This window comes from Petromyzon marinus, chromosome 33 (assembly GCF_048934315.1).
Source record: "Petromyzon marinus isolate PM22_M1 ecotype Great Lakes invasive population chromosome 33, UKy_Petmar_22M1.pri1.0, whole genome shotgun sequence".
NCBI classification, from domain to species: domain Eukaryota; kingdom Metazoa; phylum Chordata; class Hyperoartia; order Petromyzontiformes; family Petromyzontidae; genus Petromyzon; species Petromyzon marinus.
This window is the reverse complement of record NC_133699.1, coordinates 4189926-4213482: the sequence shown is the minus strand read 5'-3', so window position 1 is coordinate 4213482 and position 23557 is coordinate 4189926. Positions and strand designations below refer to the sequence as shown.

Below are 23557 nucleotides of genomic sequence, written 5' to 3'. Positions count from 1 at the left end.
GAACCCACGACATCCTGCACACCAGGCGAGGTAGCTAACGTCTCGCCACCGTGACGACACCTTGCATGACGCGTGCGTGTCTTCTTTGTCTTTACGCCTACCCCCCCCCCCCCCCCAAAATATATAATAATCCACGTGCTAGCACGCGTGTGTACACACAAACGCGTTTGTACACACAAACGCGTTTGTGTGTACAAAGACAAACGATCCCCCCTATAGCCTTTAATTGACTGTAGCAGCAAGTGCTGTTAGCGAGCATCTATTAAGGGATCTATGGTGGCCAACCCCACGTCCGGCCGCATCTGTCCCCTAGTATGTTTACACACCGCACCAGGCACTTATTTGAGTCTGAGCCTACCTAGGAGAGGCCCAGGACCGGTTCAGATAATCGTTACCGGTGTTGACCGTGATCGGAAATCGAACTCGAATCGCCAGGTTCGTCGAGTCGCACGCTAACCACTGCGCTACCGCTCCCCACGCGCACATACATACATACACGCACACACATACGCACGCGAACGCGTGTGTGTGTATATACACACACACGCGTGCGTGCATGCACGCACGCGCGCAGCTCTGTGTACAAAACAGTAGAATACAATTCCTTTATTTTAGAGCAGGTGTGAGAGAGCCAATTGAGACAGTAAATGTCCCTTTCAATGGGGAGTGGAGTCAAAATAAACACTGTCGATACACAGCACACGGGATCTGGTGCCACACAAATACAACTCGGAGTTTTAAACATCACAGCGAGGAAATGTTCTAGAATCCAATACGACAAAACCTACAGTTCAACATCATCAACAATTCACATAGAACACGTAAGGCGGATGGATGTTGGTTAAATTTCAGCTCTGATAATTGAAACATCGTTTCGCATCGTCGTGGGGCTGAGAGGTCATTGGTCTACTCTCACATTGATCGAACGGGTGAATGTTTGTACTGTGTGTTGAACTTCTTTCGAACCGTACGTAGCCAACCGGAGGTACCGTAGTCAATGCTGGCAGAAGGGCCTCCTCTAGAGGGCGTTCAAGAGAGCCCTTCCAGAGGGCATTTTTTTCCTACTCTCCCACGTTGGCTACCCATCAAAATCAGAATATGTGTTTATACTTGAGGAATCCGATGAGCTATGAAGCTCTTTTCACACATTGTCCGGTAGTTTTTCCACAGACGGTCAAGTAAAGTCAGTCCGAATACTTGTCACGCACACTCTTCGTGAGTCCAATCCATCACGAATGTGCGCTGATCAGCTTCTGATCAGCACGGCTGGCTACCTACGGTACGAAAGAAGTTCAACATACATATACAGAGCAAGCTCTCTGAAACAACAACAACAACGACTTTTGATTTAAAGCTTTCGTGACTGCAGAGATTCATATTCTTGGTTCTTTCGGTAAAGTCACGTAGAAGGGAAACAATAAAATAATAAAAAACAATAAAATTCTCACGACGTTTCGACTGCAACACACCTGATGATGATTGCTTATGCTACAGTCGAAACGTCGTGAGAATTTTATTGTTTTATATTTTTGTTATTTTATTGTTTCCCTTCTACGTGACTTTACCGAAAGAACCAAGAATAACAATGACGACATCAACAACAACGACCACAACGACAACGATGACGACATCAACAACAACAACAATACTGCGTTAAGGCTGTTGCCAAACTGTCTCAGACTCGAGGATGAGTCCCTGACATCTGCTGCTGTCGGTAAGCGGGTCTCGGGTCGTATCACTGCACGGGTTTTGAGGGCGTGTACAGCAAGCAGTGGCAGGAGAATCACTGTGGGGCTGCTGATCGTCGACTGACGGCGTGGATTGGTGTCCACTGCGTCTGGTACTGCACCCCGCTCAGCGATATGGCCTGCCCCGGTGGCGAGATGTTAACTACCTCGCCTGGTATACAGGAGGTCGTGGGTGCGACCCGGACGCCTGTACATGTGGAGTTTGCGGTGTCTCACTCCCCGTGGTCGTCTGGAGTTTTCTGCGGGTCCCTCCGGTTTTTTTCCCCTCCACATTTAGAATCAACAATCACGCGTTCAGAGTAGTTGTGCTGCTGCACATGTCCACGTGATAAGCCCCACTTCGTTGGGCTGTCATTTGTGATAGCCAGGTCGCTTCTGAAAAAAGATAGCTGTACAACTCAGTGGGACTTACCTGGTAAAATATATATTTTTTAAAAACTAGCTCATATAAGATGGAGTGGATCGACTCAACCTCGTGTAGAGGAGTAGGTTTATAAAGGGGCCGTCCGTAAATGACGTCACGCACCTGGGGGGGGGGGGAGGGGTCAGACATTTGTGACGATGTGTGACGAGAGGGGGGGGGGTGAGAAATGTGACGTCACATCAAAATGCGCAACTTTAAATAAATATAGACAACACGTTCCAATTAATTAAATAGACTTTTTAATACATGTTTTCTCCTACAACATCAGAGTGCAGCGGCACATTAAATACGCACTACAATGACAATAGTTTAAAGCGATTTGAAGCATGTTTTATTACTTGGGGGGGGGGGCAGAGCTTTGTGACGTCATATTTTAAGGGGGGTCTGACTTTTTGTGACGCCGTGTGACGAGGGGGGGAGGGGGAGCAAGAATCGTCCAAAATCGCGTGACGTCATTTATGGACGGCCCTAGCGTATCTCACGTGTGATCTGGTCACGTTTCCACGATCAGGCGAGACGCGGTATTCGAGGCGCACATTTTAATTCGCAGTTTCATTTCTTCCGTCCCAAATATCTTCCTTCAATAGTCGGGCGAACTTTGTTGTGAGACATTCTCATCTGTAAATGACACGAGAGAAGGAAAAAAAAAGCCCCATCCAGGCTGTCAAACAAGTATGCACGCAATGGACAGCTTTGTGAGTTCTTTATAGATATTACTCATAATTATATTGAGCCCCATATTGACGTGGAGCCAAAAAACATGGGCACCGACAACAACAACAACAACAGCAAAACTTCAACAAAAGCCGAGACATCTCACGAAGACACACGGAGAGTCGCACGTTGCGGGAATGGCAACTTAGAGCAAGGAAGAGGACGACTATGGGCGAGAGAACCCACGTGGACTAGCGACAGACATCTCTATTTAAAGCTTTCGTGACTGCAATGATTCATCTTCTTTGGTTCTAGAATATCATTGTGTTATTTTATTTTATCAATTTATTATTTTATTCTCATTCTACGTGACTTTACCGAAAGAACCAAAGAAGACAGACATCTCGTTAACCATAGTGGGGGGTAGTCTTGGGGTGGCAAAACATCTCACACAATTATTTTCTTTTTCGAAAATTACGTCTCCATTGCAAATATGTGTGATAGCAAGGTCATCACGGTGGCTTTGTAAGTGGGGGGGGGGGGGGCGTATGTGAAAATAGGACCTGGTGTCTATAACACAGACTATAAATACGATCACATTTATGCCTTTCATGTCACGTACCGCTCGTGGTGGACACTGCCCACGGTGGATAGGGCTGATTGTTTGTGTGGTGAAGCTATCTCGCGCCCTACGTAGCCAACCGTGCTGATCGGAGGTGCTGACGATGGCGTGACAGCCAAAGGAACGGAACTCATTTCAGAGGACGTGCACTGCGGAGTGAGATGGGGCGATGCGCTTAGTGGGTGTGCAGTGGCGAGATGGACTGACTCCTCGGCAGAAATGTATCGATGACTTAAATGATCGGTTTTCCCAGCTCAACTCGCTTGCGCAAGCCTCGTTCGTGCACGCAAATAGACAAAGATCCCCCGTATAGCCTGAACAGACTTTTGGTCGCCTTCGCCTCCCCAGTGGCGATATTTACACACCACACCAGTACACTAGGCAGTCATTTTAGGCAGAGTCGACCTAGAGGATGCCCAGAACCGATTCAGATAATCGTCACTTGTGTTGTCCGTGAGCGGGAATCGAACTCGGGTCGCCGGGTTCGTAGAGCAGCGCGTTAACCGCCACAGACGCACCCACACGCACTCGTGCTCAAGAGAGGTCAGTGTTGGCGTTGGGGGTCAGTGTGGCAGCCCGAGGCAGAATGACCCGGGCGGTCTGTGTGTGTGTGTGATGCGGAGTGGCGAGTGTGGATGGTCCACAGGGTGAAGAAGAAGGGTGGATGGGTGGGTGGGGTGAGCGGGAAACGTGTGGGCGATAGGTGAGTGGCTGTGTTTTACGCGAGTGCTGTGACTGTGATCTGAGCGGTTTGCCTGTTTTCTAGAAATTCTGTTTGTGGTGCGGAGTGGCGAGTCTCGATGGGGCGTTTCGGTGAGCGGGTGGTGTAATGTGTCGGCGATGGGTGAGTAGGTGGGTGGTGAGCGGGGTGATGGGTGAAGTTGCGGTTCGTCTGAGGGCACTGGGAGAGTGGGTGACTCGTGAGTGATGGGTGATTGTTCTTTGATGGTGTGATGATAATTGGGAGAGTGAGTGGGTGGAATATGTTGGGTGAATTTGTTAGTGAGTGATTGAGTGAATTTGATCTGGATGTACGGGTGGTATCTGTTTAGGTGGGTGAGGTGTGCGTGTGAGTATCGAGTGAGTGAGGTGTCTATGTGATGAGCAGAACATCGATTGAGTGTTGCGAGTGTGTGCACGTGTGATTAGAATGAGTGCGGTGTGTGTGTGTGTGCGATTGATTAGATTGTATTCCAGAGTGTGGTGTGTGAGAGTCTGTGCGGGCGTGTGAGTGGAACGAGTGAGTGTCGAGTGTGGAAATCGTTAGATGGATGAGTGGGATGAGTGAGTTAGTCGCGAGTCGGTGTGAGAGTGAGTTGAAGTGAGTCGATAACGGTTCCGGTGCGGTGTGTGTGAGAGTTTCTCTGGAGTTGTCCGAGTTCGATTCCCGCTCACGGCCCACAACGGTGATGATTATCTGAACCGGTCGTGGGCCTCCTCTAGGTCGACTCAGCCTCGAACGAGCACCTGCGACGGTGTGAAAACATCGCCACTCGGGAGACAAAGGCGGCTGGGCGTGGTTCTGACCACCCATCCCCCCGTGTGCCATGCGGCATACATAGGTGATCGCTAACAGCACTTGCCCGAAAAGTCTGTTGAGGTTATATGGGGAGCGGTAGTGTAGCGCTTAGCGTGCAAAGAACCAGGCAACATTCGAGTTCGATTCCCGCTCATGGCCAATACCGGGGACGATTATCTGATCCGGTCCTGGGCCTCCTCGAGTTCGGCTCAGCCTCAAATTAGTACCTGGTGCGTAAACATCGCCACTGGGGAGACAAAGGCGACCAGCAAGCGGCGCTGGCCACCCTACCCCCACCTAGGTACCATGCCCTCCTTCATAGACGCTGCTCTCAAACAGCACTTGCCCCAGAAGTCTGTTAAGGCTATAAGGGGGCTCTTTGCCCGTGTCTGTCTCTGCGCGTGTGTCGGTGCGGCTGGGTGGGTGGGTGGGCACGTGGCCCTGCGAGGCGCGGGGGAGGGGAGAGGCATTCTCGCAGTGGCGTTTGGGGTGGACGGTGGAAAAACCAGTCGGGCCACGAATTTAACCGTAATGGTCCAGAGCGAGCAAGACTGTTCCGGACCCCACTGATACATTCAGACCCGGGCTCAGCCCCCGCAACGCCTCGCTCAAGCCCTTGCTAGCGGAAGGGCCCCTTTTTTTGTTTACTGCTGCGAGCTTTTGTCGATACACCTACGGATTGATATTTGGTCTACTCTTCCACGCTGGGTTAGACGCCTTGGAAGAAAGAGGTAGGGGTACCCACACTTTACCCCACCGCACACTGCCGAACTGCGGCGCACCCATTCGTACAAAGGCAGTGGGAATTAAGTTACCACTGCACCGATTATATCATAATAATAATTACAGGCATTCATCAATCCACTGCTCAACAAAGCTTCTCAACGACGCAGTGTTTGTTTGACTATACTTCACCACACTGGTCAATGCGGGTTGATACTTAGGGGTCCGTCCATAAATGACGTCACGCGATTTTGGACGACTTTTGACCCCCCCTCCCTTTCGTCACACGGCGTCACAAAAGTCAGAACCCCCCCTCAAATATGACGTCACAAAGCTCTGCCCCCCCCAAAAAATAAAACATGCTTCAAATCGCTTTAAACTATTGTCATTGTAGTGCGTATTTAATGTGGCGCTGCACTCTGATGTTGTAGGAGAAAACATTTATTAAAAAAGTATATTTGATTAAGTAGAACGTGTTGTCTATATTTATTTAAAGTTGCGCATTTTGATGTGACGTCACATTTCTCAACCCCCCCCCCCCCTCGTCACACATCGTCACAAATGTCTAACCCCCCCCCCCCATCTGGTACAGTTATTGAGCAGCGTATCGGCAATCACAGTCAGAATATTTGTCGACTGGAGGAATCCGATTATCGATAAAGCGGGTCAGCAAGCTACAACAACGACAATAACAACAAGTTACAACAATAACAACAAGTTACAATAACATAGTTACAACAATAACAACAACAAGTTACAGCAATAACAACAAGTTACTATAATAACAACAACAACAACAAGTGACAACAACAAGTTACAAGTCACCAAATATAAATAAGTATATATTTACAAAACATTCCAATCGTCCACTTTTCCCACAGTAAACGCAAGCTTGTGCAACCCGGCACAAACAACAACAACAACAAAGTCTGAGAGCACGCCAAGACAACAACAACAACAATCCCTCAAGAGCACGGCAACGCATTAACAACAGTGAACTCCACGGCATGCAGTTGACAATCCTGACTGCCCGATGAGACCCAGACGGTCGAAACCGCCTGCCGAGTTTGCTTGCGAAACACACAACGCCGCCTCGTTTCACGACGTCGGTAACGCGAAGCCAACGGCACCACAACATACAACGCCGCCTCGTTTCACGACGTCGGTAACTCGAAGCCAACGGTACCACAACACACAACGCCGCCTCGTTTCACGACGTCGGTAACGCGAGGCCAACGGCGCCACAACACACAACGCCGCCTCGTTTCACGACGTCGGTAACGCGAAGCCAACGGCACCACAACACACAACGCCGCCTCGTTTCACGACGTCGGTAACGCGAGGCCAACGGCGCCACAACACACAATGCCGCCTCGTTTCACGACGTCGGTAACTCGAAGCCAACGGCGCCGCAACACACAACGCCGCCTCGTTTCACGACGTCGGTAACGCGAGGCCAACGGCACCACAACAGACAACGCCGCCTCGTTTCACGACGTCGGTAACGCGAGGCCAACGTCCCCACGGACTGCTGCTGCTGCTCTCGGGCACGCTGGCAAGGCGTTGGGCGGCTTGTCGCCAATGTTCAAGTGGGGTCGCGAATCACGACAGGAGGACGAGGGCCGTCCATAAATGACGTCACGCGATTTTGGACGATTTTTTACCCCCCCCCACTCTCTTCGTCACACGGTGTCACAAAGTTGCGCATTTTAATGTGACGTCACATTTCTCAACCCCCCCCCCCCCATCGTCACACATCGTCACAAATGTCTGACCCCCCCCCCCCCCCTCTAGGTGCGTGACGTCATTTATGGACGGCCCCGCGGGTTTATGGGCTATAACGAGTATTGAATTCAGGTGTGGTGCCGGGTGGTGGTGGATGGGGAGGCTACAGAATGATCGGAGCTCTCCTTGCTCGTACAGCCTGTGATAAGAAAGGCGTTCGTCAATTGTGTTCGCATGAGCGACGCCAAACAGTGTACACGTGAGTCGGAGAAACGTGCGATGATACACAATGGGCAACCTCGTCTCTCTTGACGCTCTTCCTTCAAGTCTAACTCCGCCCCGTCACTTCTGGGCTCCAAACGTCAGAGTGACGGACGCGCGGGCATTGGTGCTTAGGTGGCCCATCCATTGAGGACGTCAGCAAAAAAATCTGTCAAAACTTGACCCCCCACCCTGTACGCACGCGGACGCTGGACGCACCCCCCCCCCCCCCCCACCGAATCCTATCGAACGGCCGATATTTAGGACGTACGTACTAAATGGAATGGCCCCTTATCCCTCTTCCACGGCCCTGAGGCAGCGATGGGACATTCCACGTTCCTATGGCGGGGCGGAGCGCGAGTGTATCCATACAACAACCCACTGTTGACTTCCCCCACAAAGTAGGTATTCGTTTTATCAACCGCCGGGGGAACGATGGGCTGAGTCAACCTCCCAGTCAAGGGTGCGGGACTCGCCCGACATCGCCGGAAGCTCAGCAGCTGTTTAGCCTGGTGACTAGTAAACTATCCTGGTGAGTCGTGAACTATCCTGGTGAGTAGTGAACTATCCTGGTGAGTAGTGAACTAGCCTGGTGAGTACTGAACTAGCCTGGTGAGTAGTGAACTAGCCTGGTGAGTACTGAACTAGCCTGGTGAGTAGTGAACTAGCCTGGTGAGTAGTGAACTAGCCTGGTGACTAGTAAATTATCCTGGTGAGTCGTGAACTATCCTGGTGAGTAGTGAACTAGCCTGGTGAGTAGTGAACTATCCTGGTGAGTACCGAACTTGCCTGGTGAGTAGTGAACTATCCTGGTGACTAGTGAACTATCCTGGTGAGTACTGGACTATCCTGGTGAGTAGTGAACTAGCTAGGTAAGTAGTAAACTAGCCTGGTGAGTACTGAACTAGCCTGGTGAGTAGTGAACTAGGCTGGTGAGTACTGAACTAGCCTGGTGAGTAGTGAACTATCCTGGTGAGTAGTGAACTAGCCTGGTGAGTAGTGAACTATCCTGGTGAGTAGTGAACTAGCCTGGTGAGTAGTGAACTAGCCTCGTGAGTAGTGAACTAGCCTGGTGAGTACTGAACAAGCCTGGTGAGTAGTGAACTATCCTGGTGAGTAGTGAACTATCCTGGTGAGTAGTGAACTATCCTGGTGAGTACTGAACTAGCTTGGTGAGTAGTGAACTAGCCTGGTGAGTAGTGAACTATCCTGGTGAGTAGTGAACTTTCCTGGTGAGTAGTGAACTAGCCTGGTGAGTAGTGAACTAGCCTGGTGAGTAGTGAACTATCCTGGTGAGTACTGAACTAGCCTGGTGAGTTCTAAACTAGCCTGGTGAGTAGTGAACTAGCCTGGTGAGTAGTGAACTATCCTGGTGAGTAGTGAACTAGCCTGGTGAGTAGTTAACTACCCTGGTGAGTATTGAACTATCCTGGTGAGTAGTGAACTATCCTGGTGAGTAGTAAACTATCCTGGTGAGTACTGAACTAGCCTGGTGAGTAGTGAACTATCCTGGTGAGTAGTGAACTATCGTGGTGAGTACTGAACTAGCCTGGTGAGTAGTGAACTAGCCTGGTGAGTAGTGAACTATCCTGGTGAGTAGTAAACTAGCCTGGTGAGTAGTGAACTATCCTGGTGAGTACTGAACTAGCCTGGTGAGTAGTGAACTAGCCTGGTGAGTAGTGAACTAGCCTGGTGAGTAGTGAACTAGCCTGGTGAGTAGTGAACTATTCTGGTGAGTAGTGAACTAGCTTGGTGAGTAGTGAACTATCCTGGTGAGTAGTGAACTTTCCTGGTGAGTAGTGAACTAGCCTGGTGTGTAGTGAACTAGCCTGGTGAGTAGTGAACTAGCCTGGTGAGTAGTGAACTATCCTGGTGAGTACTGAACTAGCCTGGTGAGTTCTGAACTAGCCTGGTGAGTAGTGAACTAGCCTGGTGAGTAGTGAACTAGGCTGGTGAGTAGTGAACTAGCCTGGTGAGTAGTGAACTATCCTGGTGAGTACTGAACTAGCCTGGTGAGTACTGAACTAGCCTGGTGAGTAGTGAACTATCCTGGTGAGTAGTGAACTATCCTGGTGAGTAGTGAACTAGCCTGGTGAGTAGTGAACTATCCTGGTGAATATTGAACTATCCTGGTGAGTAGTGAACTAGCCTGGTGAGTAGTGAACTATCCTGGTGAATACTGAACTATCCTGGTGAGTAGTGAATTAGCCTGGTGAGTAGTGAACTAGCCTGGTGAGTAGTGAACTATCCTGGTGAGTAGTGAACTATCCTGGTGAGTAGTGAACTATCTTGGTGAGTACCGAACTTGCCTGGTGAGTAGTGAACTAGCCTGGTGAGTCGTGAACTATCCTGGTGAGTAGTGAACTAGCCTGGTGAGTAGTGAACTATCCTGTTGAGTAGTGAACTATCCTGGTGAGTAGTGAACTAGCCTGGTGAGTAGTGAACTAGCCTGGTGAGTAGTGAACTACCTTGGTGAGTACTGGACTAGCCTGGTGAGTACTGGACTAGCCTGGTGAGTATTGAACTAGCCTGGTGAGTTGTGAACTAGCCTGGTGAGTAGTGAACTATCCTGGTGAGTAGTGAACTATCCTGGTGAGTACTGGACTAGCCTGGTGAGTAGTGAACTAGCCTGGTGAGTAGTGAACTAGCCTTGTGAGTAGTGAACTATCCTGGTGAGTAGTGAACTAGCCTGGTGAGTAGTGAACTAGCCTGGTGAGTAGTGAACTATCCTGGTGAGTAGTGAACTAGCCTGGTGAGTTAGTGAACTAGCCTGGTGAGTAGTGAACTAGCCTGGTGAGTAGTGAACTATCCTGGTGAGTAGTGAACTAGCTTGGTGAGTAGTGAACTATCCTGGTGAGTAGTGAACTTTCCTGGTGAGTAGTGAACTAGCCTGGTGTGTAGTGAACTAGACTGGTGAGTAGTGAACTAGCCTGGTGAGTAGTGAACTATCCTGGTGAGTACTGAACTAGCCTGGTGAGTTCTGAACTAGCCTGGTGAGTAGTGAATTAGCCTGGTGAGTAGTGAACTAGCCTGGTGAGTACTGAACTAGCCTGGTGAGTAGTGAACTATCCTGGTGAGTAGTGAACTATCCTGGTGAGTAGTGAACTAGCCTGGTGAGTAGTGAACTATCCTGGTGAATATTGAACTATCCTGGTGAGTAGTAAACTAGCCTGGTGAGTAGTGAACTATCCTGGTGAATACTGAACTATCCTGGTGAGTAGTAAACTAGTCTGGTGAGTACTGAACTAGCCTGGTGAGTAGTGAACTATCCTGGTGAGTAGTGAACTATCTTTGTGAGTACCGAACTAGCCTGGTGAGTAGTGAACTAGCCTGGTGAGTCGTGAACTATCCTGGTGAGTAGTGAACTAGCCTGGTGAGTAGTGAACTAGCCTGGTGAGTAGTGAACTAGCCTGGTAAGTAGTGAACTAGCTTGGTGAGTACTGGACTAGCCTGGTGAGTACTGGACTAGCCTGGTGAGTAGTGAACTAGCCTGGTGAGTAGTGAACTATCCTGGTGAGTAGTGAACTAGCCTGGTGAGTAGTGAACTATCCTGGTGAGTAGTGAACTAGCCTGGTGAGTAGTGAACTAGCCTGGTGAGTAGTGAACTAGCCTGGTGAGTACTGAACTAGCTTGGTGAGTAGTGAACTATCCTGGTGAGTAGTGAACTAGCCTGGTGAGTAGAGAACTATCCTGGTGAGTAGTGAACTATCCTGGTGAGTAGTGAACTATCCTGGTGAGTAGTGAACTAGCCTGGTGAGTAGTGAACTATCCTGGTGAGTAGTGAACTATCCTGGTGAGTAGTGAACTATCCTGGTGAGTACTGGACTAGCCTGGTGAGTAGTGAACTAGCCTGGTGAGTAGTGAACTAGCCTTGTGAGTAGTGAACTAGCCTGGTGAGTAGTGAACTAGCCTTGGTGAGTAGTGAACTAGCCTGGTGAGTAGTGAACTAGCTTGGTGAGTACTGGACTAGCCTGGTGAGTAGTGAACTAGCCTGGTGAGTAGTGAACTAGCCTGGTGAGTAGTGAACTATCCTGGTGAGTAGTGAACTATCCTGGTGAGTACTGGACTAGCCTGGTGAGTAGGGAACTAGCCTGGTGAGTAGTGAACTATCTTGGTGAGTACCGAACTAGCCTGGTGAGTAGTGAACTAGCCTGGTGAGTAGTGAACTATCCTGGTGAGTAGTGAACTAGCCTGGTGAGTAGTGAACTATCCTGGTGAGTACCGAACTAGCCTGGTGAGTAGTGAACTAGCCTGGTGAGTAGTGAACTATCCTGGTGAGTAGTGAACTATCCTGGTGAGTACTGAACTAGCCTGGTGAGTAGTGAACTAGCCTTGTGAGTAGTGAACTAGCCTGGTGAGTACTGGACTAGCCTGGTGAGTACTTAACTAGCGTGGGGGACTGCCTGGGGAGTCCAGGTTCAATAATCCATTGCTGGACATGGCGGTCCAGCAATGGATTATTGAATCCACCTGTGCGCAGTTCTGGGGCCGTGGCTTTGTCCAGGGCTCTCCGGCGTCACCCGGCACGGCACCAACCGCCTCGTTCACGGTATTGGCCCAAAAAAAACAAATCCCAATGGAGCGCGCGACCCTCCCGAGCCAAATCGTCTTGACAACTCAGGCAGGCGTTTTCTGGGTAAAAAATATTATTAATCATAATTAAATAGGTAAATAATCTGCCGATGTAAGCGACGCAACTGCCAACTTACAACAGTGGCTCGTGACTGCAAAAAGCAATCAACGCTCACCGATGTGGATCTCTGTGAAAGTCGACGGGTCTCTGTGGATGTCCCATGAGTGTCTGTGCAAGTCGATGGTAGTTGTTCGTGTGTAGGTCTCTCTGTGGGTCGATGTGGGTCTCTGTGAAAGTCGACGGGTCTCTGTGGAAGTCTCATTAGTCTCTGTGCAAGTCGATGGTAGTTCTCCGTGTGTAGGTCTCTTTTTGGGTCGATGTGGGTCTCTCTCCAATCCACCGGGCCTCCCTGTGACTCTTTGGGTGTCTGTGTAAGGCTCCGTGTGACTCGTTAATGTCTGTGCAATGGGTGTCCGTGTAATTGGATGATGGTGGATGCCTGTGTAACTGCGTGGGTATCCGAGTATGCGGAGTGATTCCTGTGCAAGTCAACGAGTCTCTATCTAGTATATGCAAGTCTGTGTTCTTTTGCTAATCTTTGTGTAAAGTCGATTGGCTCTCTGTGTGAATCTGTGGAGCTCTGTAAATTGGTCTTTATGTAAGTCTACGGATGTCTGTGTAACTGTGTGGGTCTTGTGTAATTTGATGGGAGTCTCTGTGTAAGTCTCTACGTAAGAGTTAACGTCTCTGTGTTTTTGTGTTGATCTCCTATGCCAGCCGCGAGTCATTTGGGTTTCCATTATTCTACATATCGCTACCTACACACGTCTGTTTGTATTTGTCTGTGTAAATCTATCAGTCTGCACGAGTCGTTGGGCCTCTGTGTAAGTGTGCGACTCTCTACTGCGTTATTCTTTACACCTTCTGCTCCGTACGTTGCGTCCTTGCGTTTCCACGCACCTCACCAATGCTCCCAAACAAATAAAGGCTCCCTTCGTGGATTGGTTTTCCGGGCTTGTTGTTGTGCGTCTTTTTTATTATTTGTATCTATGGGGAGTGGTTCTGTAGCGGTTCGCGACCCGAGTTCGATTCCAGCTCACGGCAACCAACAACAGTGACGATTATCTGAACCGATCCTGGGCCTCCCCTAGGTAGACTGAGCCTCGAATGAGTACCTCGTGCGATGTGTCAATTAAAATAAAATAAAAACTTCGCCACCAGGGTGACAAAGGCGGTCGGGCGTGGCGCTGGCTACCAAAACCCCTCGTGTGCCGTGCTGGCCTTCATAAGGGGCTACTCGCTAACAGCACTTGCCCCAACATGCTGGAAAGGCTAAATGGGGGATCTTTGTCTTTATAATCTACATTGTTTTTCTCTCTCTCTCTCTCTCTCGCTCTAGTAGTCCAATGCGCGTCTATATCGACGGTAAATTCACCCCCCCCACCCCCCTACCACCATCTCTACCAGTCTCCCACCGCACCCCCGGCAGTCAATGTGTGCAGGGGGAGAGGCGCAATGGGGCGGTGTGGACACGGGGCAGCCCACCCCGTGACCTGGCTCAGGGTCGCACCTGCGCGCGTCCGTCCCGACGTCCATCCGTGTGGATCGGGCACGCGGCTATTAATAGACCTGGTGGGGAGGAGTGTGGGTGGGTGGGTGGGTAGGAGGGCAGGGGCAGAGAGAGGAGAGACACACGGAGAGAGACACAAACGCGACAACAATAACGACGGTACCATCGCCGATCAGCTCCGTTGGCTACGTACGGTGCGAAAGAAGTTCCACATACATAGAACAGGCAGCCATTCTCCGCCAAGTGACGGAGACGTCACCACGGCGGCGTGTTTGTGCCAGGCTAGGTGCATAAGCCGTGCCCTCCCGTCGTGCCGACTGGATGTGTTTTTATGTTAGCGCCCTGCGCTCTGCTCGTTGTTTTGTAAGCATCGCTCGTCCGCCCTCAGTTGTTGCTGGAGGACGACTTTCCATACGCACACAAGTAATAAACACAGCAACCCACGGAGTAACACACACAAAGACAAAGATCCCCCCATATAGCCTGAGCAGTCTGTTGGGGCAAGTGCTGCCGTGGAGTAGCGCCTACGAAGCTTGGCACTGTGGCACACGAAGGGGTGGGTGGCCAGCACCACGCCTGGCCGCCTCTGTCTCCTGAGTGGCGATGCTTGCACATCGTACCAGGTACTCATTTGAGGCCGAGTCCACGTAGGGGTGGGCCAGGACCGTCACTGAGTGTGGGTCGTGAGCGGGAATCGAACTCGGGTCACCGCGGGTTCGTAGCGCCTCGCCACCCACCCAGCTGCCCACTGCGGGGTTTCTCGTGCAGATGTGTCTGCTCCATTGACGACAAGTCACATTACCATAGGACTTGCATATCATTTACACAAGCCAAATTAATGTTTTCCCCACTCGCATGATTCTATGCATGCATTGTAAGCGAAAACACGGATTTGAATACAGGATATGTATTACTACATACTATGTGCTTACCCAACCATCTACTCACCTATTCTTCTTCTTTGGTTCTTTCGGTAAAGTCACCTATTCCCCCACCCATCTTAACTGCTTACCCACTCAACGACCAGTATACCTAACCACCAACCTACGTACTGACCCCGACTTAGCCACCCATCTACCCACCTATCTATCCACCCACTCACCTACCTAATTTCCATCCACACCTACATACCGTCCCAACTACCCGCCATCCTACGTGACTACAAATACAACCCACACGCCTCCCCTAAAACCCACCAACCTACCTATCCCCGCCACTTAACCACTCACCCACCGACCCACCCTACCCTTCTACCTATCTACAACCCAACCACCTATCTACTAACCACCCAACCACACGTGGACCTAACTAGTACCCACCTAACAGGGTTGTTAAACCGGTTGACGACCAAACCACGCATTCGAAACGGCTCTAGGCCACCTCCCTCTCGGTCGACTCAGCCTTAAACGGGTGCCTGCTTCGGTGTGTAAAAACATCAGAACTGGGGAGACAAAGGTGGCCGGGAGTGGTGTTGGCCGGCAAGCCCCCCGCCTCCCCTCCCCCCCACCACCACCTCTAGTGTGCCGTGCCGGCCTTCATCAGGCGATGCTCGCCCACAGTACTTGGCCCATCGGTCTATTGGAGGCTATACGAAGTGGGGGTGGATCTTTGTCTTTGTTTACCTATAAACACGACCACCGCGCTGCGAGACACCTGGTGGACTGTATATATGTACACACACCAAGACAATAGCAAGGTGTGCACACACCTCCACGCGTATCGTTCACTGGGTTTAATTGCAGCGAGAGCAATCCGGAAGCGTTGTTCCACGCCATGATTATCCACATCGCCCATGCCCTTCCATACACTTGTTCATAATGTTATAGGGATATTAGGGTTTGATCATAATAATAATTTGGGATTATTATGGGATAGGCGTAGCCTTGTATTCTAGTGGTAGTGCCTTACGCCAGTATTCCCTCCTCCAAGCCAGCTAACCACAGCAATGTTTGTTCCGAGAAAGATAAATATACCCCGTATAGCCTCAACAGACTGACGGGGCAAGTGCTGCTAGCGGGCTACACCTGTGAAGGCCTACACGGCACACGAGGGAGGTGGCCAGCACCAAGCCCGGCCCTCTTTATCTTACACCGCAGTGGCGATGTTTACTCCACACTGCACCAGGTACTTAATAATGACCGAGTCTACCTAGTGGAGGACCAGGACCGGTTCAGATAATCGTCCCAGGTGTTGGTGGTGGCCGTGATCGGGATGCGAACTCGCCTCCCCCGCACAGGAGATGTCCCGTGAAGACGTAATACGTCGTTTTCCCATACACAGTGGCAACCCGATTTTCGTCTCCCACTTTTACGTCGTTTCGCACATACGTCGTCGCTTTATTAAGACCGCGACCCGATTTACGTCGCCTCGACCCCACACTCACGTCGCTGATAGCACCGTCCGTCCTTTCTCGTTATCCGCCGCCTCTCAGCCTTCGCCTCCACCACCCGCTCTGTGAATAAATCGCTTCGATTTTACGTTGTTTCGATATGCGTCGTCACACATTTTCAACAAAACGCACCGACCCGACGCGAACCCGGGTATTGCCGCGCTGCGACCTCGCCTCCGCCGCAGCCGTCACAGCTCTGCGTGGCAACGACGCGACCCGATCGCAACAGCACCGAGAGGAGGGGAGGCGAGGGGGGGGGGTCTTGTCCGCGCGTCGACAGCAGAGGCTCACAACCTCTTGCGAAGCTGTGCCGGGCCGCCCCCCATTTTCGACGTCCAAAACAATTCACGGGGCCACCACGCGCCGCCAGTAGTGACTTAACATCGTTGCCTTTGCCTCGGCGAGGGGTGTGAGTGTTTGTTGTTCCTTTCCACGGGGACCCCCCCCCCCCACCCTCCCTGCGGTGGTCTCGCGGACCAGCAGGGGTCCGGCTGGTCGAGAGGAACCCCCACGGCGCCGTCCGTGGTCACTCTCCTTGCGTTTGCCGTCACTTCGCAATGATCGATGTGTCGATTTATCAGAATATTCATTGACACTCGAAGAATCCTGCATGGCTATAAAGCAATTGTTTTACACAGATGCCTAGTCATCCACAAGGCGATGCGTCAGGGCAACATCCACCAACCCGACCTAAAGATGTGGGTGATCGCCACGATGATTATAATCGATGTTGTGTGTTAGTTTCCATTCTATTACTCCACAGCACTGTTCTTCATTGCAAGGCCCGCGGGCCACTGACGGCCCCTGGTGGCCTTTAGTGCGGCCCCTGGACATGCGGCCCACCGACAGTGCACAAAGTGTGACACCTCCCCCCACCTCATCATCATCACCATGCTGCTGCGAAAGTGCCCCCCCCCCCCTCTGAAGATGAGTGAATAACGCTGCCCCATTGCGTTGTCTCATTCGTGTGAAGGCGAGAGATGGAAGCAAGTCTGGACGCTGCGGCCAGACGTCAAACAAAAACATGAGCGTCGAACCTCCCGGCTTGAACTTTCCACGCCGCCAACGATCGACCGTCAACCGAATCGGGACCGGGCAATTGGCCGACGCTGGCCACGCATCAAAGATTCGGCGGCCTGCGAGTGGAGTGCGGCCACGAATCCCAAAACCATCGATCGCATCGTGGACGCCCCCGCCGCTGCCGCTGTCGCCGCCGCCGCCGCCGCCGCTCATTTAAAGAGGGGAACGGACGAGAACCACCCTGCTTCTGAACAGGCAATTGAGTAGTGGATAAGAACATCTAAAATTATATCTTTAATCTGCTGCTATTGAGCCATGCGAAAGAAGAAGACTCGTGTTCGGCACGACACATGTACGCATTCACCCCCCCCACCCCCGCCACAACGATGCGATTAATCGTCACGAGTGTAGAGTCGATCAAATGACGTCTCAAATCGATTCTTCCCTCGCACCGCTCCACTTTGGAATTCCCTCGCATCGTCTCTTTGGCCCGAGCTCTTCCCAACAACAATAATAACAACAACAATAACCTCGCTCAACTCAAGCAGGGTGTTACACTCTTATCGATTATTTATTCGATAAGAGCGCTGTTTGTTGTTGGCCGTTTGGTCGCGTTAGCCCGTTGCGCCTGTGTTTGAACGGTGTTGAAAAACAATCGATTAATCGTCACAATATTTGAATCGGTTATTACCGGTGGTTCGTTTTTACTTAGTTTGTTTTTCTCGTTATCTCGCTGCCGCGTTCGTCTCGAAGGCCTCAGTGTATATAACATTACCATATAATTTACTTATCATTTACATACGTTTTAAATAAGATCATCTTGCATGCACGATTCGCTGTGTGTATTTCGTTGTGTCAAATCGCGTAAGAACCATCGGAAGCGGGCATAACAGAACTACTTCTCCAAGTGACCTGGCGTAGCCTCAATCGACAGCGGTGCATTCCCTCACGCACTACTGCCGAGACTAATGTCAGTCACATGACAGCGAAACCAATCTTTTTTTAATTCTCAAAGCTGGAATTTTTACCCAAATTGGGGAGCCACGGTGGTGAGATGTTAACTACCTCACCTGGTATGCAGGAGGTCGTGGGTTCCATCTCGACCGTGACGCCTGCTGCTATATATTTGGAGTTTGTGTGTGTCTCTCTCCCCGTGGTCGTGTGGATTTTTCTCCGGGTCCTCCGGTTTTTTTCCCACCACATTTAAAAACACTCCTTCAGAGTGTTTAGCTCCTATACATTTCTAAATGATGAGCCACTTCGTTGAGCTATCATTTGCGGGCATGTCGCTTTTAAAAAAGAGCTATATGGCTCAGTGGGCTGTACCTGGTAAAATAAAAGAAAATGTAAGTGTAATCGAATTGTTATGTTTTCAATTCATTGGTAAGTGGGCTGAGACCGTCAACCTACCTACGCTTAAAGCACTGTGGCAGCCACATGAATGTGAACCCAGGGTCACAGCAGTACCAGTTCAGGGCCTCATGGCATCTTCAGTCCCAACGCCAACCTTGAGAGGTATGAAAATTGCTTTCAAATCGTTGTGCAAACGTTCCGTGTGGAGTGAGACGGACAATGCAAACGAGGCGGCATTAACGAGACGAAATGCGCGAGGCAGTACAAACGAAGACAGTCAGCAGGAACACGAAGGATAGAATATAAAACATCGTATACTATTACATCATTATAATCTTTGCCCCGAGTTTCTTGGCTGGCTGCTGGCTCGGCTCCTCTTCATCCCCAACGATAACCCACATTCTAGAAAGTGTTTTTTTTTAGAATAGATTTTTCCCTTTTTGTCTGGCAACAAAACAGGTGTTAAGATGTTAAAACACCAAACTGAAACCTTTTACAAGTATTGTGCATTAACCACAATACTTGTGGTCAGAATGCAAAAAAAACATACTCTGATAATCTATGCATTGTCTTTGAAACTGATTGGTCCACACCATATTTGGACTGCATTACTGTACACATGTGTTGGAAATTCCTCAATGCATTTATCATTCATATCCTTAACTTCAACCTTCACCAATCTGCGCTGACCAGCGTGTTGGTCAAATAAATAACCCCCCTCCCATGACCTACACGGTTACAGGGAGGCCCTCAACCAGCAGTGGATCGATGAAACATACGTCACGTGTGTAAAGTACATACGTAAACACACACACACGTCGGTGTAGTCTGCCTATGTATGATCCTTCCTGGGGTTAACCAGACTGCACTGTGTGAAGAGCTCACAGACCGTTGAGAGATCTGAGCTGATGTTGTAAGGAAGAATGTGGAGCTCATGGGACTCGCCGACGCCTGAGATCGGCCTCTGTGGAGGAGGCTCGTGAAGGACGTGACTGGGAAATTGGATGCAGTCGCCCTCCAGCAACAACGGAGGGCACGAGGAGCGATGCTCACAACAACGAGCGGAGCGCAGGGCAGATACAACGCAAAGAGTTGGCACAGTAGGGGGGCACGGGTGGAGCATCTGCCAGTCATCTCAGTCAGTCAACCCATAACACCTGGGTCTGTCCCACGACCTCCGGCAAGTGAGCCTCCGACACATGACGTAGCCTCAAGGTGCATCTAGCCCGACTCAAGCACCGCCACTTAGTGGCAAGCGGCGGTTGTTGTTGGTGTACGCGATAACGTAGGTGTAGGTGTAGGTGCTCGCTAACAGCACCCCAACAGTCGTGTTACAGGCTATACGGGCGATCTTTGCCTTTGTATGATTGTGTACACGTGTGGAAGTGTCTGTGTGTATCCGTTTCCCCGTGCATGTGAATGTATGTACGTGTAGCCTTTGCGTTCCCCTTCATGCCTTCTGTATGTGTGTTGTACAAGTGTGTCGACTCAGCCTCAAATGAGTAGCTGGTGCCTTAGTATGTGTGTGTACACGTGTGTCGACTCAGCCTCAAATGAGTAGCTAGTGCATTAGTATGTGTGTGTACACGTGTGTCGACTCAGCCTCAAATGTGTATCTTGCGCTGCGTGTAAACATTGACCACTCGGAAGATAAAGGCGGCCGGGCGCGATGCTGACCATCCACCCGCTCGTATACCGCTCCGGCATTAACAGCCCTTGCCCCAACGGTCTGTTGAGGCTATCCGGGGAATCTTTGTCTTTGTGTGCGCGTGTGTGAGTGGGCGTGCGCGCGTGTGTCACGCTCGTGATAGCAATCCTGTCACTTCGCGACTTATCGCTCCGAGCAATCGGTGCGTGAAATCGGCAAAAATATTTCTCTCTCTCTCTCCCTCTCTCTCTCCCTCTCCCCGCGCCTGCGCAGGCCTCATCCAGAGAGAGAGAAAGAGCCTTTTATCGCCCCTACATCGGCTGAGCGTGGAAGTGAGTGTGAGTCCAGGCACAGGCGCGCATCGGCTTCTCCGTGTAACAAAAACAAAAACCCTCGCGTAATTGTCAGAGCGAGCGCGCGCGCACGCACAGCGCACCAAACCGGCCGGTGCGTCTCCCCGCATTCGCGTGTCCTGCGTACGTGCATTTGGATGTTGCTGGCCACCAAACCTCGTCGTGTTTCCGTGCATTTGGATGTTGCTGGCCCTTAAACCTCTTCGTGTTTTCGTGCCGGTCTTAACGGCGTGCGCCGCGCTGTCGGGGTGTTAACTACCTCGCACGGTACGCATGGAGGTCGTGGGTTCGATCCCGATCCCGACCTTGACGCCTGCTGTATGTTTGGCGTTTCTGCGTGGCTCTCTCCCCGTGGTCGCGTGGATTTTTCTCCGGGTCCTCCGATTTTGCCCTCTACATTGAGAGTCGAATCAACATCACGCGTTTAGAGCATTTGGCTGCTATAAATAGCCACACGTTAATCCACTTCGTTGGACTATCATTTGTGACCAGGTCGTTTCTGAAAAAGAGATATATAGCTCAGTAAGATTCATCTGGTAACATAAAAAAAGTTTATAGTTTAGTTTATCGTGTAGTAGGTGCTGCTCGCTAACAGCACTTGCCCCAACAGGCTGTTGAGGCTATTCGGGGTGCTCTTTGTCTTCTTTGATGTGTTTATTTGAAGTTGGAAAGTGCTCGTAGCGCGTTGAGCTCCCTGCCCTTTGATACTCACCACTTGAAGGGAAGACCAGTTGTGGGTGTCGTGTCAGACTAACTGTGACTCTCCTCTCCCCACCTCTCCTCCCTCCTTCATCTCGACTCTCGGCGCGCACACCACATCAGGCAAATCAGCCCTTGGCGGCCAATTGGAGCTCATCAAAAGACACAACATCAACGTACGGGCACGGTGCGTACATGTACCTGTACGGTATGTTGCATAACTCAATAAAAAAATGTACACTCACTCACTTGAATCCCCTTACATTTACACGCTGCTGTCAATTCATTGGTGGGCGAAGGTGGTTACTGTACCACAATGTGGGTCTGCCCCGTGCCTTAAAGCGCACCTAGCCTGGCGCAAGGTCAGTGGTGACGTTATTGCCACTTCAGGGCTATTGTGTAAGTGTGTGCTTGCTTACGTGTGGACTCCCATGGTAAACTGGACTCCCGTAGTAAACTGGACTCCTATGGTAAACTGGACCCCGTGGTAAACTGGACTCGCGTGGTAAACTGGACTCGCGTGGTAAACTGGACTCCCACGGTAAACTGGACTCCCACGGTAAACTGGACTCGCGTGGTAAACTGGACTCCCATGGTAAACTAGACTCGCGTGGTAAACTGGACTCCCACGGTAAACTGGACTGCCACGGTAAACTGGACCCCGTGGTAAACTGGAGTCCCATGGTAAACTGGACCCCGTGGTAAACTGGACCCGTGGTAAACTGGACTCGCGTGGTAAACTGGACTAGCGTGGTAAACTGGACCCGTAGTAAACTGGACTCCCATGGTAAACTGGACTCCCATGGTAAACTGGACCCCGTGGTAAACTGGGCTCCCATGGTAAACTGGACTCGCGTGGTCAACTGGACTCGCGGGGTAAACTGGACTCTGTGGTAAACTGGACTCCCACAGTAAACTGGACCCGTGGTAAACTGGACTCGCGTGGTAAACTGGACTCGCATGGTAAACTGGACTCGCATGATAAACTGGACTCCTATGGTAAACTGTACTCGCATGGTAAACTGGACTCGCATGGTAAACTGGACCCCGTGGTAAACTGGACTCCCATGGTAAACTGGACCCCGTGGTAAACTGGACTCCTATGGTAAACTGGACTCCCATGGTAAACTGGACTCCCATGGTAAACTGGACCCCGTGGTAAACTGGACTCCCGTGGTAAACTGGACCCGTGGTAAACTGGACTCGCATGGTAAACTGGACTCGCGTGGTAAACTGGACTCGCATGGTAAACTGGACTCGCATGGTAAACTGAACTCCTATGGTAAACTGGACTCGCATGGTAAACTGGACCCCGTGGTAAACTGGACTCCTATGGTAAACTGGACTCCCATGGTAAACTGGACTCCCATGGTAAACTGGACCCCGTGGTAAACTGGACTCGCGTGGTAAACTGAACTCCTATGGTAAACTGGACTCGCATGGTAAACTGGACTCGCATGGTAAACTGGACCCCGTGGTAAACTGGACTCCCATGGTAAACTGGACTCCCACGTAAACTGGACCCCGTGGTAAACTGGACTCCCGCAGTAAACTGGACTCCCATGGTAAACTAGACTCCCATGGTAAACTGGACCCCGTGGTAAACTAGACTCGCGTGGTAAACTGGACTCGCATGGTAAACTGGACCCCGTGGTAAACTGGACTCCTATGGTAAACTAGACTCGCGTGGTAAACTGGACTCCCATGGTAAACTGGACTCCTATGGTAAACTAGACTCGCGTAGTAAACTGGACTCGCATGGTAAACTGGACCCCGTGGTAAACTGGACTCCCGTAGTAAACTGGACTCCCATGGTAAACTGGACTCCCATGGTAAACTGGACTCCTATGGTAAACTGGACTCCCACGGTAAACTGGAACCGTGGTAAACTGGACTCCTGTAGTAAACTGGACTCCCATGGTAAACTGGACTCCCATGGTAAACTGGACCCCGTGGTAAACTGGACTCCCATGGTAAACTGGACCCCGTGGTAAACTGGACTCCTATGGTAAACTGGACTCCCATGGTAAACTGGACTCCCATGGTAAACTGGACCCCGTGGTAAACTGGACTCCCGTGGTAAACTAGACTCCCGCGGTAAACTGGACTCCCATGGTAAACTGGACCCCGTGGTAAACTGGACTCGCGTGGTAAACTGGACTAGCGTGGTAAACTGGACCCGTAGTAAACTGGACTCCCATGGTAAACTGGACTCGCGTGGTAAACTGGACTCCCACGGTAAACTGGACTGCCACGGTAAACTGGACCCCGTGGTA

At 50.8% G+C, this 23557-nt stretch overlaps 1 protein-coding gene and 1 long non-coding RNA gene across 2 annotated transcripts in view; one reads left to right on the top strand and one right to left on the bottom strand.

Annotated features, from left to right (window-relative positions):
• Positions 1-197: 197 nt before the first annotated feature.
• Positions 198-18728, bottom strand: LOC142929714 (uncharacterized). Its single transcript, XR_012945870.1, has 4 exons — positions 18639-18728; positions 16203-16271; positions 13820-13878; positions 198-2790 (listed from the first exon to the last, which is right to left on the bottom strand). It is a non-coding gene; the product is annotated as an uncharacterized LOC142929714 (long non-coding RNA).
• A 2688-nt stretch (positions 18729-21416) lies between these two features.
• LOC116948332 (protein kinase C epsilon type-like) overlaps positions 21417-23557 on the top strand; it is a 145151-nt gene continuing 143010 nt past the window's right edge. Inside the window, exon 1 of the mRNA XM_076071460.1 lies at positions 21417-21468. The gene's annotated coding sequence lies outside the window, so the exon portion shown is untranslated. The remainder of the gene's footprint in view (positions 21469-23557) is intronic.